Below are 18,457 nucleotides of genomic sequence, written 5' to 3'. Positions count from 1 at the left end.
AAAAGTAAAAGACCTTGCTGATGACTTGTCCAAAAATGGAATTGGGAAAGGGGAAACGACAAAGGACAGGAATAATATGATGAAAATAGATGGGCTAATGCAGGTAGGAATGTAAATGACATAACATAGGCAGAGTTTAAAGAAAAAGAACATAATGTCAAGTTGTATTTTTGTTCAGTTTTTTCTTTGTTGTTTTCTTTTAGGGGTGTACGGTAGAGTTTGCTCCTGAGTGGTTTCCTAGAAAAGCCATGCATATAAGCTTTGACGATGTAGGAGTTTATGGTTTATCAAGTCTTTTGAAGAGTGTCCTTTTAATTCTGAACCATTAATGGAAAATGGTAATTTGTTAAAAAGAATAAATGCACCACAGTATGTGTGAGACCTTGGGAAAGCTGCAGGCATCTGAAACATACGATGTCTTAATGTGCAGTTATAATCCATTGCCAATTAATTTTGTACTTAAGGTGAAGAATCTATCTCACTTGCTCTCCCTGTTTTCATGTAGTAGTTAAATGGATTTTATTGACGTGGGAAAGGCAATGCAAGGGACAACAAATATTATATAAATATTATTAGTTCCTCATAGTGTGTGCGGCCAACCCATTTTAACGGTGTCTGTTAATATCATTTTGTCAGAGCCACTGACTCACTTAAACACAAGGTATCCTTGTGTATTACTTGACCCAACATATCTGTCATTCATAAACCTAACCAAGACGTTTTCAGTGAGTAAACCTAATCACTGACTTGCAGCTAAAGCAAAAAATACAATTTTCTTTTTTTTAAATTAAAGTGAAAATAAGGCAAAAAAGAGTAGCTCTTTTAGGTCTTAGTTACAAATTCATACAGACCAGCCATTTCAGTCAGTGCACACCGTAGCAACTTCTGCTCGCTAGGGAAAATTGTGTGTTTCTCAACTAGAACTACACATGATTGTTAAAGTTGCCCATAGTTTACATGCGAAACATCAGCTCCTCTCAAAACACTTTCTTCACTCTCTGAGCTGAGAACATGTAACTTCATATTAAAGGTTGGACCATTTGAAATGTGTTAGTTGCAGTGGTTAGATACTTGTGACATGTTGTCTAAATAGGGAGATGCGGGCTGATTCTAACAAAATGGTACTATGAACAACATAGTATGAACCAGGATAAGAACATCTTAGTATTTCTCACCAATGGACAATAAAGAAAGAAAAATGTGTACCACATAAATCTGAAATATTTCCAAAAAACAGGAAAAAGACCAAGGCTGAGTGTGGGCATACGGTCTGGAGGTACACAGAACCATGCACAGCAAGCTGGGATGCACTTTGTCCTGACACTTGTCTATCAAAGTCAGCTTTAACATTTTGAGTACTGCAAGCTTCTTTTTATGGGTCCTGGCTGTTCATAACCCATTTATCATTTTAGTATCTACTAACCTAAGTATTTAATACCCCACAAGACACTGGATCAAATTTGACCCACACTGTAAAAACTGTGACTAGAGGCTACTTAAAAAAGTTATGGCAACAAAGTGACACTTGAAATAATTAAGTAGATTTTAATTTCAAAAGATTTATGTAAAATGTAGAGAAAATGTTAATTAAATTCAAATAGAAAACAAAAGTAGATATTAATAGAATTAAACTGTAAATATGTGTTGGATTTAGGGTCAAAATCTCAAACTGAAGGTTTAAATTGCCCAACTTTACCAAAAAAAAAAAATTGATATGAAATAAGTCTCTGAGAAAAATTACTTTGAATTTACTAACTATCTGGCAAAGGTTTAGTAAAAACTTCCTAAAATATCCATTGCAAAGAAATGAAATCTTCTTGTTTTTTCAGTAAAACTCAAATTGGATTCAATAATTTTCCAAATAAACCTTAAAAATAATGACTGAATAATAAGAGAAAATGAAATGAATTTAACTTATTTTCTGAGTAAAATGAATCAATTTCACAAAGAAAACATCAAAACAGCAATGTGTTTTATTGTGGAAAATAAAACACAGTAATTTATAATATAACATTTTTCTGCTCGTATACACTGAATTCTTATCAATCTCCTGATCTCCTAAATACATTCCTCTGCTGTAAATTTGTTTTAGTGTCATAAACAGTTTATCACACAGCTTTGTGTACAGAGCAACAGCAACATAAAGGAACTGCATGAATGTAAACCAGTTTTGTAAAAAAGAAATTAATCTTTAGATTAGACTGTAATATCAACATGAACCTGAAATTTGAATATCCTTTACCGTTTCCTTTATCTCTGTTACTTATTTATGATTGACTAACAAAAGGTTTTGTTAGTCAATCTTTTGTTAAATTGAATCACTCAATATAACTGTAGAACAAAGTTTTTTCACTCATGTACATGGAATATCAATAATGTAAATCAACCTTTTATCCCAATTTGGATGTTTAACCTGAGAAAATCTAAGACACATGTAAGAGGAAGTAACATTTCTACAGCTACAGGACTGCACTTCTGTTAAATTTTAAAGTTGTTTTAAACTAATGTTTTATAGTAACATACACTATAAACAAAGAAAAGCTTCACTAGTGATTCCTCCAATTTGTTGCCTTTCAAACAGAATATTCCTAAGAAACTTGTAGGTAATAAAAAACAAACATTAAAATGAAGAGCACAAATACAGCCTGACACATTGCAGGTCATTTGGGTAAGATATGAATAAGTTGAAATTAACTTGAAAACTGAAAAGATAGCTGCATCTAACAAAGACAAACCAAAGGTTTTCAGTGAGCTTACTTCCTTTTCATTCTTTCAGAGTCCTCGTTTAAGCCAATAACTTGTTCTTGAGGCTGTTCACTTTTGGTGAGAGCTTAGCACAATCCAGTTCAAGGAAAAGTTTCTGGAATACTTCCAAGGTGTATTTTAGCTCTTTGAGATAGGCAAGATCGACTGCATATGTCAATCCAACCAGCATTGCGCATGCTCTTGGAAAATTACCCAGAGCAGGCATAACTCTCACACCCTCCAGCACAATGCCAATGTCATCCTCCTCAGATCCAACAGCCTTGATTTTGTAGATTTTCATCCTCTGTTCAGAAAGATCTTGTGACACACCATCCTCATCAGCATCCTGAAACAACAAACACATGGGTTTTCTGACTGTAGTTGCACACATGAAATATTTCCTGGACACATCCTGTAGCTGAATGACAAATAAAACATGATAATGCCTCAAATTATTTGAAACTTGACAAACACATATGAATAACAAAAACAGAATAATGTTTCTACTTCAACACTTACACTGTACTCTTTGATCAGTTGATCAATGGACTCCCCAAGGGTACACCATCAAGCACTGAATAACCAGATTTCTGGTTATGTTATTGCTAGGATTGCTTGGTGACTGAAAATGAACAAGAATTCCAAAAATTATCATCAGATAAGTGACCATTTATTAAGACAAAACTGTGAGAATTGGCAGTATTAAAAAAAAAAACTGTTAAATATCAAATTATCATCACATGGAACATTATGTGCGATAATTAGCTGATGTTAATGCACATGCCTGGTTGCTGACAGTCAACACAAAGGTATTGTCAACACTATATACTGTAGGTAAAGACAATTCCAAGTTGTATGCTTAAACAAGTTGTATGCTTGTAAGCTTCAATCTTTAAATGTGTCGTTTTAGTAAATTACATTAATTTAGTCATTTAGTTTTTTATCTAATTTAGTTTGTTTGTCAGAAAGGGTTTTTCCTTCTTGGGACAAAACAAAAACCCAGCAATACCTGTATTACTTTTTTTTTTTTTTTTTTTTTTTTTTTACTAAGAACAGACATGTATTTAAAATACAATTAAAACATGAAACCCATAATTGTGTTGTTAATTATATCAGTGGCGTCCTCTTGCACTGACAAAAACATGCAAACAAATTAGTGGAGCTGTGCACCATGCAAATGAAATTTGACAAAAAAATTCTTTAAATAAAATTCCAAGCTGAAATGTCTGTGGAAAATACCTTGGCTATGATAGCCTGCAACTTCAATCCCATGGCTCCCCCCTTGGAATGGAAAAGGGCTAACAGTTTGGGAGTGTACTCATCCAGCATGGACATGAATTTGGGTTCAAGGTGTACCAGGGTGATCCTGTAGAACTCATCCTGCAGCTGAATGACAAAAAAAACCATGATGCAGCCTCAAATTATTTGAAGTTTGAAAGATTACATTAAAAAAAACCAAAAGCCTACCTAAAATGAATTTGGAACTCACATGAGATGCCTCAAACAAAGCTGGCCATCTGGCTTTGATGTCTTCAATGCTGGGGGACAGGTTGACAATTTCATGTCGTCTATGTGCAAATGTTTTAGCCATTTTTTCTTTTATCACTTTGTTGTTGTCTCTTTTCTTGACTTCAGTAAGCAACTGAATTCTCTCTTCTTCTTGACTGTCCTCATCTTCACCTGCTGGATATGGCGGAAGGTAATTTACCTCTGCTTTCCGAGGCTTTTTCACTTTATTTGCAGACTTCTGGTCACCTGGACTCTTGTGTTTCATGGCATTGCATGTCAACTCAGGAACACCAAACCCTCTAAGTTTTGTACGATAATTGGCCATCTTGTATTTGATGCTTTGTTGCCAACCATAATAACCTGAGAAAGAGCCAGGTTCCTTGAGACAAGGGTATTTTGTCACAAGTGCCTCAGCAACATAACTAACCTGTGTACTTGAAGGATGGGCCGTAAATGTAAATATAGTTTCAGCCAACTTCTCAAGAATATCAGTCTTTACTTTGGAGGTGGGCAGAAGATTTCCATTCTTTTTATACTCCTCAGTGGCTCTTTCCAGGTACATCTCAGTTTCATATGCAAACTGTGGAATGGGAAACTGTTTCGGCCAGGGCTCACAACGTTCTGTGGTCTTCTGCCTTTTGAGAATAATGGTGTCCTGAGAAGAAGTAGTTGCAGCAGAGTCTGCATTGACATACAACTGACTCAGCATATGAGGAGTCATAGTCAGACAGTTGGCCAGAGGGGCCGCCAAAACTGTCATCAACCGGAGTCAAGCTTAGCATGACCGGGATGATGCCAACAACCTTCACAGTGTCTTTGTCTTTTATCTGGTCAGCTCTGTGAAGAGTGAAGTCTTCTTCCTCTTAGCGTTTTTCCCGCTCGGTTGCAGGGTCCGCTTTTCTGCAAAGTCGTCTCCACTTGGGTCGGTCAAGGGCGTCGGTCAGATCGGCTTCGATCTTCTTCACATCGTCCTTGATTCGGTCCATCCATCTCCGCATTTCCATCGTGTGAAGGGCTTGTTCGTGCTTTGCGCTGGCTGGCCAGCACTCGGATCCATAGAGGGCAACGGGGCGCACTACACTCTTGTAGATCTTTGACTTGAGGCGATTGGGCATTCTTCGGTCACACAGGACTTGGCGCTATTTCATCCACGCTGCGTTGATCCTGGCTCGTACATCTAGTAGGATATCGCCGTCACTGTGAAGAGTGAAGTAGTCCTGGAATTCTGGGTCAAAATACTGAAGACTGAAGTCATTTGAAATCCCAAAAGTATCCTTCACAACACTCTGCAGCTCCTCCAATGTTGGTGGGATCCCTGATGGAAGAACCAACTTCTCGATTTGGTCATCAATAATTACACGAAGCTTTGCCTCCATCTTGTTCAACCTAAAATAAAATGTAAATGGGCAGAGTTAAATTTCCCTTCAATTAAATAAAATTAGTTATTACTTTTCATTTATACAATAGTTGAGATATAAAACTATAAAACAAAAAGCACACTTCAACACACCAAATGTTGCAAATAACAAATACTTGGGAGATTTACATGTTATCAAGTTTTTGTTGTTGTCGTTTTGTTTTTTGTTTTTTACCTATTATTCACAGCAGATGTAACGTTTCAGGGTTACCAAGCGTTTTCTTCCCACATTGTAAGAAGCCAAGGGCCACATGTCACCAAGTTTCTGCTGCTCCAAAAGACTGATCTTGCCAGTGTCCTCCAGTTGAAAAGATCTCAGATGCTCTACATACCATGCAGCAAGTAACTTCACAATGAAATATACACAATTATCCAAAACGACTATCTGTATTATCTCAGCAAAGTCTGGTAGTCCACATGTTGAACCATTAGACAGGATCATCCCAGCAGTGTATCTTGTTCCACTGTAGGTGACAGTGGTGGCAAGCTGCACACAAGTCAGAGATGGTGATCTTGCTCTCAAATCTGCCTGTATGTCTGGATGCAGCACATCTACAGGCATTCTGGATATTTTTGTGACAAGCAGGGCAGGTTTCACCTCTTTTGATTGCATGTGGTATGCCATCATCATTTGATGCCTTGTAGAAAGGGTCAGCAACACATTTTTGAAATTGTTAGTGTGTCTCACAACTTGCTTGAAAAATCTGTGTTTCGCCTCAAAGCACATTGTCCATACTCCAACCAATGGCCCATATTTTTCTATTAAAGCAGGGTAGTGTTCCAAAAAATGGTGTTTTGGTGTGAGCCTTTGATCAGGAAAAACTTCCAAATATCTGACACGATGGTCAGATATTTTAAATTAAAGGTAGGCAATACTTTGTGTTGTGTGAACAGGGGCAACCACTAACTCAACAATGTCCTTCAAAGTCAGAAGAAGTTGCCAAACAGGATCATCTTCAGGTACACGTAAACCAACAAGGAAAGGCAACAAACGTATTAGGGCCCAGTTTTCATGAGCATTTCCTCCTACAGTTTTGCGACCAGCAAAATTTGAAGGGATTGCTTGTGGACTGTTCAATTTGTCTGAGCCCTTATATGGAAAACATGTGACTATATTATTCAGTTCAGTCAAACTGAAGTAGTGCTTCTTCAAAAAAACTTGAAAACACAATGCTAACTCTCTTGGCACTATTCCCTCAAAAAGGTCATGAAGGACATCTGGTGGGTATCCAGACACAAAGTGTAAATTATTAAGTTGATCAGTTAATGGACATGACCGCTTTAAGCCAAAATAAGGCACTAAATTAGGATTTTCTTTGACAGCTTGTACGTGTAAAACATAGTCATCCTTTTTTCGAAGTGGGAAGACCCCAGACCGTACTTCTTATGTCTGGTACTCTGAAGAATGTCCAAGGCAGAATCTACAAACATATGGCCCGTTAAAACTTTCAACAAGCACCAAGGTTATCAGCTACAACACAGTGTAGGGCGCTGATAGGTTTGTAGCTTGAACCTATTCGCTGGAACGTTGAGGACAATATAATTACACCGCAAGCAAGACACGAAGTAGGCAAAGTTCTTCATGTTTCTCGTGCACGGGAGAGAACCGGACAAACGCCATTCCTTCGCTTGACCCCAGTTGCTCTCGTCCATTCTCCCGTAACACTGCTCTTTTATTGAGGTTACATGAATATGCATAGGTTCATTAACATATGACGTCTACATACACACAAAGAGTACCGTGTGTGTGTGTGTGTGTGTGTGTGTGTGTGTGTGATTTGTGTGAGGTCAAGATGTGACCCTGTGAAGACTCCCCAAAGCTGGTGCCAGGAGTCTAGCGGCTCCATCTGAACAAAAGGCTCTTATACTTAGAGAGATATACGTGTGTTTGCTATACCATATACTGTATCAACAAAGAGAAGATAGGACCTCTCTTATGCTCCTAGGATGTGGGTGTGCATTCCACTCTAGAATGCACACCAAGCCTTTGCAGCCTGCTAAAGATCACAGTGCTATCACTACACAATTGATTATACACCTCTAAGCATATATGGTTAAATATTTCTAAGCATAAATGACAATCAACAATACAAAACCTAACAGGCGCCTTTAATATTTCTCCCTAAATATGAAATAAAAACCCCCTCCTGTTCAAGAGTGACAAGATCTTTCAAAAGTGGATCCAATACTACTTTGTATTCAAACTGTTTCACATCAACAAATTTGCAAAGTAAAGCTAGTTGTATTGATGTTAAGGCAGACTGTAATCTCGATGGCAAATTGGCCAAAACCCAATAAACTGCAGTTATTTTATGTTTTTTTCGAGAGGTTCCTAATGGGTTACACACCTCAAATTCATCAACATAAATTATTATAGAGAGTCTTGTTTCTTCTACAGCATAAAAGTCATTGTCCTTAAAACACGTACCATCAAAAATGGACTCAAAATGCCCTGTGCTACTTGAGCACCTCGAAAAGGCTTCCACTGCAATATCTTTGTTTTTCAGTACTTCTTGCAAAGTCTTTAGAACTGGTACATATTGAAAGCTCTTTTTTTTGTTCAGCATCAAGAATATATTCAATAGGATCCACAAACTGGAAATGCTCCTTAAAATACTTATTTCTCTTAAAAGCTGAACCAAGTGGCCCGCCTGCTCCAAGAGCTCTGCTAATGGGATGAGAGCTGCACAACTGTTCAGCCAAGTCCTTTATGATAGTGTGGTCAACTGTGCATTTGTTAGATTTCAGTGCTGAATCAATTATATTTTTAACCGCCTCCACAGATGCTGAAGAAGAAATATAGAAGAGATCTTCAACCAAAGCATTAATGCACCTCACTGAAACATTGTAAGTGCTTTCTAACTTGAGTAGAAGTAAGCCAAGTCCTTGAAGAACAGTACAAGATGCACTTTCTGGATCATCATCACTAGAGCATTCATCACTGTTGAGTTCAGGGACATCAGAATGGTCAGTGTTCTGACTAGGATGACTTTCCAAGACTTCTTTCTTAAAATCAGTTAAGGAACAACATGTATGTCTCCTGCCTTTGTGCTTTAGAAATGTATTGTATATATTTGTGCAAAAGTCACATCCATTAAAAACGCAAAATACAGTTTCGTGTCTCTTCAAGTGATTTCCTATATGCTGAAAATAGTCCTTCTGAGTAGAGCAAAAAGCAGTGCAAGCCAAACACTTAAATGCAGTGATCACTCCAGGCCTTGGACTCTCTTCAGCAGTATGGTATCTGGACAAATGTGTGCGAAGGGCTCCTTGTGTTTTAAATGTGCAAGGACAACTGCCATACAGACATGGCTGGTGCTGTCCACGACCAAATGTTGCGTGTTGTAATCTGTAATGACGTAGAAGATTCCCCTTTGTAGTAGAAAAAGATTTGCATATCTTACACTGCCATCCCATTTGCCAGGTCCTAAAGTGATGGAACAATATATATCTAAGAATCTAAATAGTTTTTCATGACAAATGTAAGAGCATGGGTATCTATACACATTTGATGTTGAGATTATAGAGAAGAAGAAAAAAATCCTACAAATAATAAGCAATTATTTTCTACTTATTGTTTTTACAAAAACAAATAAGTTAGATTAAGTGGGGTCAACTTGGTAATTTTATGCCGCTTCAATTTCAAAACCATTAGTTTAATTTAATATAACATGTTATCACAACTTACTTTATAATGCACAGTCTACATGCTGATCAGGTGAATTTAAGTTGAGGGATCTTCCATTACCTGAAAGGAAAGCAACATTATCATTAATAGCAGTCTCCAAAATAAAAAATTTACACAAACATGTTTGTTAAAGACATGTTTAAATTAATGCTAACATTTTAAAGGTGAGGTTCCTATATAACACAAGGAAACTCTTTATTAGATTAAAAAGGGGATAGGCCCTGGTTTCTGTAGCAATTTGGTGACAGATCACAACGTGACATCTATATATAAGTCTAGATATCACAAATTTGTTAAACAGTAATAGGTAAAGTAATAAAATCTCTGACTAAAGATGTTTAAGATAATTCTACCCCCTTTTTTCAAAATTGCAAATGTGAGCACTTGATATGCAGTCATTCCAATAGATTAACACATTTCAAAACATATAAGGACGTTTACTGTTATTTTCTAATAATGATTCTACAAATTTTCTTGTGAGATATTTACTCTTAACAGTAAATATAAACACACTGACACGGACTTAACGCCTCTAAACGAACACAAACCTTTAGACAAACCTAAAAGGAGGACGCATTTGTCAGCTCAAAATAAATTTCTCCTCAAAATGCAAAATAAATTTCTCCTGCAAACTTTTTTTTTACGTGCGCTCAGAATAGTGGCACAAAAATAACGCCATAAAGTCATGGGGCTCCGACAGCATGATGCGAAAAAACAGTTATGTCGCTGGACTGAGCCACTTTAGCTTCATTAACCACAACTGAAAACCACTGCATCGAGACAAAAGCTTCGAAAAACTGACTGTGGCTGACAAAATCCGGCACAAATGATTTAAACTAAATCACTCACAACTGAGCGCAAAACCTTTTCATGAACTTTTAAACGTGGATGAAAGACGTTAAAACTCATCGGAATATATCGTTGATATTTTTTAATACGGTAAAACATGTGGTTAGTTAAAGCTGTTCAGTAACACAGTCGTGAAGGCTTGGAAAGTGACCTTGTGCTAGCAGTCCACTAACTGTCATTTGTGTAAAAATATGATACTATCATTACAGTGATGATTATTAATAAAATTTTGACGTATCATACTGTTTAAAACCTTTACTCAAAACCGATATACGTTATTGTTTAAACCGTGTCTTATATTTGAACACATATATAAGACTCACATTCAAAGGCTTGTGTCGAAGTTAAAACTAAAACTAGGTTACTTTTTTAGAAACCAATCCTGTTTCTCCCTCCAAGTGAGAAAACATTTGATTCGTGCAACCTTTTTACCTTTATTGGATTATGGTGACCTGCTTTTTATGAATGCACCTGCCCATTACCTAAAGAAGTTGGATACTGTGTACCATTGTGCTTTACGTTTTATTACTGGCTATGAAAATCATGTACATCATTGTTCTTTGTATGCTGCTGCTAAATGTCCATCTTTGCATATTCGCAGACTCTCCCATTGGTTGATCTTTATCTATAAATCTCTCCTTGGGCTGGTTCCATCTTATTTATGTGTTTATATGTGTAAAAACCACAACCAATACAACCTTCGTTCGAACAAAATCATACAATTGATTGCTTTTAAATACGCTGCCCCTGCTTCCTGGAATAATCTGCAGAAGGAACTGAAATTATCAGAATTGGTTACCTTGGGAGAGTTTAAGTCTGTCTTAAAGGAAGGAGAGAACAGCTCTTTTACTCAGTGTGATTGTTTTTAATGTACTCTTAATTTGATCTGTTATTGTATATTTTACACATGTTTGTATGGGATATTGTATTTGTTTTAAATGTTATATACCTATGTGGTATGTGACTTTTGCTGATATGATGCCAGGTCTCTCTTGGAAATGAGATTTTTAATCTCAATGAGATTTTTTACCTGGATAAATAAAGGATTAATAAAAATTAAGAAGTCTTACCTCTGACGAAATGGAGATGTCCACGCATGAAGCGCGTGTTTCCTGCACGTGGCACAAAGGATTATGGGCGGAAGTGTACAATGATTAAAATGAAAATGCTTTCATCAGTTAAATCTATTAGATTTCTTAAATTTTTTTGGTACTCAAACGATTTTTTTAAAAATCTACTCAACAAACCATTGCTGAATTTACCCCAAACAAAACTGTGTAAATTTAAATAACTGAACATCTCAAAATTGTTGAACTTTGCTTAGATTTGATTAAAACTACTCATACATGTTTTTACTGAGTAATAATTACTATCACTCTCCTATTAGAGCACTTTTGCAAATATGCGATTGTCATGGTCCTGGGCCATGTGGGCCCAGTATTCTTAGTTTCTTGTATTTTTGTATTTCATTCCTTATTTAGGCCATGTTTCCTGAGTTGTCCTGTTGTGTTGTTCCCTAAGTGTTTTCCCTTCGTGACTCTTACCCCCTGTGTGCCCCTCTGTGTATTTTTGAGCCCTCGTCTCTCTTTGTGTTTATTCCATGTTTCCCCTGACCCAGCGTTTCTAGTTCCTTGTGATGTTTGTAATATGGTACTTCTGTGATTTATTCTATGGCTTCTAGTTTTGATCCCTTGCCCTTCATGTCTCTCTGTGTCCCCTCTGTTCTGTGTAATTGTGTGTCTTTGCATGTTTGAGTTTGTTTTCTGTCCCTCTGCATTGTGCATTATGTTCTCATGGTTGGTCTTTTGTTACTCCCTCTAGTCTAGTTTCTTGTGTTCCAAGCTGAGTATTTCCCTCCGCGTATTTTGGTTCTTAGAGTCCTCTGCCTTATGGTTTGTCTCTGCGTTTCTTAGTTGCTTTCTCCACTGTGTCAAGTTTGCGTCTCTGTATGATACTTCCTGTTTTACTTTGATGGTCCATGTCTTATGTGAATGTGTCCTGCTTTGCTTGTCTCGTCCAGCCTGATTACTCCCAGCTGTGCTCTCCTTCTGTGTCTCATTCCCTCGTTATCCCTCTGTGTATTTAAGCCCTGTGTTTCTCTGAGTCAGCGTTGCATCGTCCCTCATGCTGTGTGTGATTTTCCCCGTGTCTTCTGGTATGTGTTACAATTAGCGCTTCCCAGTTTAGTTTTGCATTGCTTTTGTATCACTGTTATCGTTTGTCACCTGTCAGCAATAAAGCTGCATTTTGAGTTCAGTTCTGTTTTCCCGTGAGTTTGCGTTTGGGTCCTATTTTCCTGCCTGCCACACACCGTTACATGACAGAGATGTCTTGATAAACCGAGCAGGTATTTGAAGTTTACACAGCACCATTCTCGCATGAAAATATCTTAAAAGTTTATTTTGTGACCCAGAAAGAGTAATATTTCAAACTCCGCCACTCTGGTCGTGTCCAAATTCATGGGCTGCATCCTCCTGAGGACCCGGCCTTCGCGGTCTACGTGGGCCGGGTCCCCAGAAGGTTGGGTAGGCTGGAAGTAAACGGCTGGGGAAATTGGACGGTCTAGCCTTCTGATTAGCGTCACCGCTGTCTCGGTGGAGTTTAATAAACTCAGCCGTCTGCTCCTTGCTATCTAAAATATAACAGGACACTGGCGTAAATTTTCGACCGTCTCACACTTTTGTTTAATCAGTTTTCTGTTTGACGTTTATTCAGCTGTGTGAAAATCCCGGAGGATTAATAAAGTTTTATTTTATCTAATCTAATAACTTTAATCTCAGCCAAACCGATTTACTCACGAACAAATAAAACACTGAAAAAAGCCCAACAATAACATTTTTATTTTTAGGTTGTCTAAGTGACTTATACATTACGTTTAAACTGAGTAGCGAAACTCGGCGGTGATCTGAAAATGATGTGCCGTTCTCAGCGGCTTCAGTGACCCTCGAGCTCCCGGCTTGCTATCGAGCTGGTGGGTAGCAGATGCTCCGAAAACGTCGAAGCACTTTTGCAAACATGCGATATCTTGATAAACCGATCAGATATTTGATGTTTAATCCCAATCACAGTTTTTACAGTGCAGTACCTATCACAATTTAACCAGCATATTTAACACACATTTTAATAAATGCTACTGTAGCAAACTAAAGATCCTCTTCACTATATATTATTTATTTTATGCATATTTTATGAATAGATCTGTATTTGTTGTTGGGTTTTTTTGCAGACCATTTCAAGATTAGTGAAAACACTTCCTTTGCATTTGATTTACCCATTGCATATCTGAAGTTGCTGCAACTGCTATACTTTCAAATAATACAAAAACAGTTAGTCAAGCACTGTGTTATTATGGCAGGCAGGCCACAAAGTTAATTTTAGCTGCAAACCTAGCAGATTAGCTGAGCCCACATCAACTAAAGGATCAGCTGACACCATCCGACATATCTAGTTAGCATGTCTTGTATACTGTGTGCCATTTAAAACTAGGTGTTTATTATAGCACAAGCGTTTTAATTAAAGGTTGATTTCTCAACACGGCTTGACTAAAGTGAGTGCTGGTGGACTGATTTACTGCTATGTATCAAGAACAAAATGAAAAAGCTAATATGAAATGATGAAAATATCACAATACAAAGGTGCAGTAATAACACCTCTTCTTAGTGTGTATTTGAGATCTCTCAGTAATGTGTGGTGTGACTAATATACAGAGCTTGCTCAACATCACACAGGTTCAAGAGCTGCAAAAGAGACAATGAGCTTTTGTCATCCTTAGAAGATCTGCCAGAGAACAAAGACAGCACACACATGCTTTAGGGAATAGCACAGCAGAGTACTTTACATGCACTCAGCAAGTAAAGACTCAAACTGAAAGTGTAAACTTCAAAGACAGGGAAAACTTCAAAGTAGGAAAAATAGGTTTTCTGTCACGCAGTAGAAGTCCATGCTAAATTATGCCTTTGGGTGAGGAGGTGGGGTATTGTAGCTACTGTAGCCTCATGTTGGCTGTCACTACCGTATGAACCAAAGCAAAGCAAACATGCATATAATGTTGTTGTTGGGGCTTCGTCCTGATTGGTTGATCTTTGCGATGCTATCTAGCTCAGTATCAAAGGCAGTGATGTAACTCTGGCAGCTGCTGTACTACAGCTGACAGTTTATCAGCGTTCTGAAGATGCTATAGTATATCTTCACACGTGTGTTCTTTGCTTATCTGTAAGCTACATCAGCAGTACAGCAATCACTCCTACATGTTCCTCTGCTGCCATACTACAATCATAAACAATATATAATAGTAAAACATATGAAACATTAGAGTTAAATAAAGTGGTGTTGAGCTTGGAGGGAATTGGATTGATATATTCAATCTGTCTTTTACTGTGGTTTACGATTAAATACCCTCAGCTTTGTGGATATTATCAAAATTTAGTATGCGAGCAAATGGAACTAGAATAGAATAGAATAGCTCTTCATTGTCATTGTACATGTACGACGAAATTGTGGATGAGATCATCTATCCATTAGTAGTTTAAAAAGCAAATTTTCACTGTAATAGCTTTTTTTTTTTTAACTAATAAACAATAATTACAATAAAGTGATAAATACATTCCAATAAAATACAAAAAATTATTTAATAACAGAGTACTTTTTCTTTGAAGGAGGAATGATGGTGTGTGTGGGAAAACAATATATGCCAGAAAGCTGCAACTAAGCAGGGTAAGCTTTCACCCTTCAATGGGGGTCTGTTGGCAAACAATTAGAACAGCCAGTATTGGTAAGTGGCCGCTCATGCCACCAGTAACCAGGCAAATGCCACCAGCAAAAGCACTAAATCAGAGTTGGCTTGACAGATAGCAAACCCCAGCATAACAATAAATCAAAATCTTAATACCTTAAAAATTTCAAAAATAACTAGAAAATAGAGGAAACTGTTTTATGCACATCTGTGTGGAAATATAGAAACCAGTGAGGAATGAAAAAACTGAAAATATGCAAAGACATCTTTGTTTACCAGCTGTATTCTTCAGTATGATTGACTACTACAGTCACACTTAGCTTTGTATGGAACATTTATAACACCTGTGTAATGTGTTATAATGTGTAATGCTGCAAGAATGCAAAACATTTAATTTTTGTGTACAGTGATAAAAAGCAGAAGATGACAGACGTGGCATCTGGATTTCTTTACCACAGTAAATGTAAATGCATATTAGCCCTGCACAGGCTGTTCCTGTTCATACTAGCCAGTTTTTGTTTAGAATCTGAATATGTTTGAACACATGTTCAAAATCAAATGTGAGGAAAAAATATTCAAATTGTATTGACTCTTATTAGGACGAGTAGCACAATATTTTTGAAATGCAAAGACCTTTTGAGCTAATGAAAGTAAAATGATATCATTGAAACACCCTTTTAGAGGTTTGCTAATTGTTTTTAATTGGCTACTGCATCATGCATTTGGATCTGCATTAGTCTTATCTCATTCCAGGTTTAGATTATATAAAGCTTTTCATTATTTGAAGCGCTTTTTCTTCCTGTGAGCAACCAAGTATTTAAATACAAAAAGGATCAATCAGTTTAAATACTGTAAGGCTCAGGACTGTACACTTGCTGGTGTATGATTACATGAGGGTTAGAGGTAGGATTATGGTTTGGTTCAGTTGCCCTTTTATATCGAATTTTCTGCTTTAATGATAATATTTTCAACATTCAGACTGGAGAAAACAACTCATTATCAGGCATTTTGTTAGGTATAATTATAATCCCAATAAACACCAGAAGTCTCATGGAGGTTTCCCCACTAAGGCAAAATTAAAAGCATAAAAGTTAGCTGGTCAATGGCAGTTTTTTGCCCCCATTACCACTTTCGAGTTCAGGTTTAGTCAAAGGACTAGAAGTATCACACTGTAAATTTTGTAAAATGAATCACCTCAACACTTAATCACAGATCATTACTTAGCCAGTGTTCATGGCACAGTTCAGTTTTCATCTGGCAATCCATACATTTGTTGAAAGGAAGTATTTCCCAACCACAGTGCCACAGCACATAAGTGTGCTATGAGAAATGATCAGATGTGGCATGGAAGATCCAATTTCACCTTATTGGTGCTCTAAGCGAGCGGTGTATATTGACAAGACAATTACATTCTCTTCCACTAAAGAGCAGTACAACTTCTTGCAATTCCAGTTAAGTGGGTTGCCAACCACCAGTGAAATGGATGAAGACGAAGAAGAAATATGATAGTCCAAAGTTGAGTGGCATAACTGGGAAAACCGGCAGTCAGCTGAGACTGAAGAAGTCACTTGGATGAGTGATGAAACATTTCTGTACATCCAGATGAACAGAATGAACCTTTTGGGATTTACTTACCTGGATGATTGACCATGCATCAAGACATTAAAAAGTACCTGAGGCTTGTGGCTATTTGTGGACACTAGGTTTGAGACTTTGCCGTGTTTACAGCCTCTTGGTAAGCAGAAAGAGAGTTCCTAAGAATCTGTAAAGAAATACAGCCTATCTTTTTTCCATCTCCTCACAGCACGTCTGTAATTGCATCTAAGGGTGCACGTATGTTCATTCAACCATGGCTCTGATAATAGCTTAGTGCGCACAGCCCTGAGCGGAGCAATTCTTGAGTCCTAGATATCAGTGCAGGTTAAATTAAAAGTATCAGAAAGGTCCTTGACGCTTTCACAGCTCAAATTCATTATTCCAGAATCCATAAATGCAACTGAAATTTTAGGCACTATTAAAGCATTAAACGCCCATCTTTTGCATGCTGGAGCACACAGCATGTGCTAAAGTGAACAGCAATGATAAAGTGAACAGTGCAGGAAAATGATCAGGGAGGCACAAGCTGGATGTTTCTGTGACGCACACATCCAAACCCTGGGTTAGCACCAAGTCCAGTATGTGTCTTTTTTCATGAGTAGGACCGGTAGCCCACTGAGTCAGGTTAAAAGAGAGTGAGAGGATGTCTGTCTGAGGAATGGGAAAAGGGTGATGTGCAGGGCTGCAGTAACTACAGAGGGATAAAGTTAAACAGCAATGCCATGAAGCTATGGGAAGGAGTTGTTAACGTTATGTTAAGGAAAGAGATGACAATCAGTGAGCAGCAGTGTAGCTTCATGCTGAGAAACAGCACCACAGATGTAGCGTTTACTTTGAGAGTATTGAGAAGGTCCAAGAGCTTTATTTGCATTCATTTGTTCAAAGAACTTTTCAAGATCTTTTCGGTGCCAAAAGAGAAACAGTAGTACTGAATGAGGACATCAAGAGTGCCAGAGAATTATCTGAGAATTCAGAACATGTATGAGGACAGCAAGACTTTGGTGAGGTGTGTGATACGAGTGACAGATCAGTTTAGAGTTAGGGTAGGACAGTAGGTTACATCAGGGATTGTCTCTGAAATGCTTCTTGTTTGCAATAGGGATGAACAGGTCATATAGTTATTGTTTTTGTGACATTTAGGCTTTTCCAGATTGAAAACAGTCACACCATGTTGCAGAAAAACAGGGGGAAAAATGTATACATACAGTTCTTGAATATTTACAATATTTAAACATAGCTAGCACACCAGTAGATCAGCAGAATGACAGAAATATGAGCACATATACCAATAAAATTATTTCATGATGACTTCATTTATGAGGGAGAAATTAGCAATTACATTGCAACTTCTTGATGTTTGCGCAGCATATTCCCTAACATCCTTTTCTTGTGTATTAATAAGCTGAGAAACATTTTCACTAAACGAAAAATAAAGGTATCAATCAGATAGTCCTAGTGTAACAAAGCAATGCAAAAATTTGAGTGCTATATTATTAGAAGGAAAAGCTATAGTAGAGGTTAAGTTCTACTATAGCTAGGTTATTTATTCCACAAAGTATGAGGTTTATTAGGCTGAGCTGGGAGGGAATCATACCCATCACTGTTAAAAGTAGAGGACCATGTAGTTTCAGCATGAAGATAAAAGAGGATTTACTGAAGACACTAGAGTTGCTTATTGGAAATAAAACTTGTTCAAGTTCTGTTAGAATGAGGCAAATTAAAGTGCGGTAGTGTTTCGATGGAAAACACAGTACTACAAAACAAAATCACATTTGTTACTGAAAAAAGAATTTGAAGCAATAACAGTTGAAATTTAAGTAACAACGTCTGACCTGGAAAAAATAAAAATCCACATAAGCAAATGACCTGAGAACAACACCATTCTCCTACAAATTTACGACACATATATCTACACTAACAC

The 18,457-nt window shown here is 37.3% G+C and overlaps 1 pseudogene; it reads right to left on the bottom strand.

Annotated features, from left to right (window-relative positions):
• Positions 1-2,785: 2,785 nt before the first annotated feature.
• LOC146550570 (uncharacterized) lies at positions 2,786-4,667 on the bottom strand (annotated as a pseudogene).
• Positions 4,668-18,457: the final 13,790 nt, after the last annotated feature.

This window comes from Mchenga conophoros, linkage group LG20 (genome assembly GCF_057382185.1).
Source record: "Mchenga conophoros isolate Kocher_MC1m ecotype Shallow Benthic linkage group LG20, M_conophoros_male_GT1.1, whole genome shotgun sequence".
NCBI lineage: Eukaryota > Metazoa > Chordata > Actinopteri > Cichliformes > Cichlidae > Mchenga > Mchenga conophoros.
This window is presented reverse-complemented; position numbering and strand designations above follow the sequence as displayed.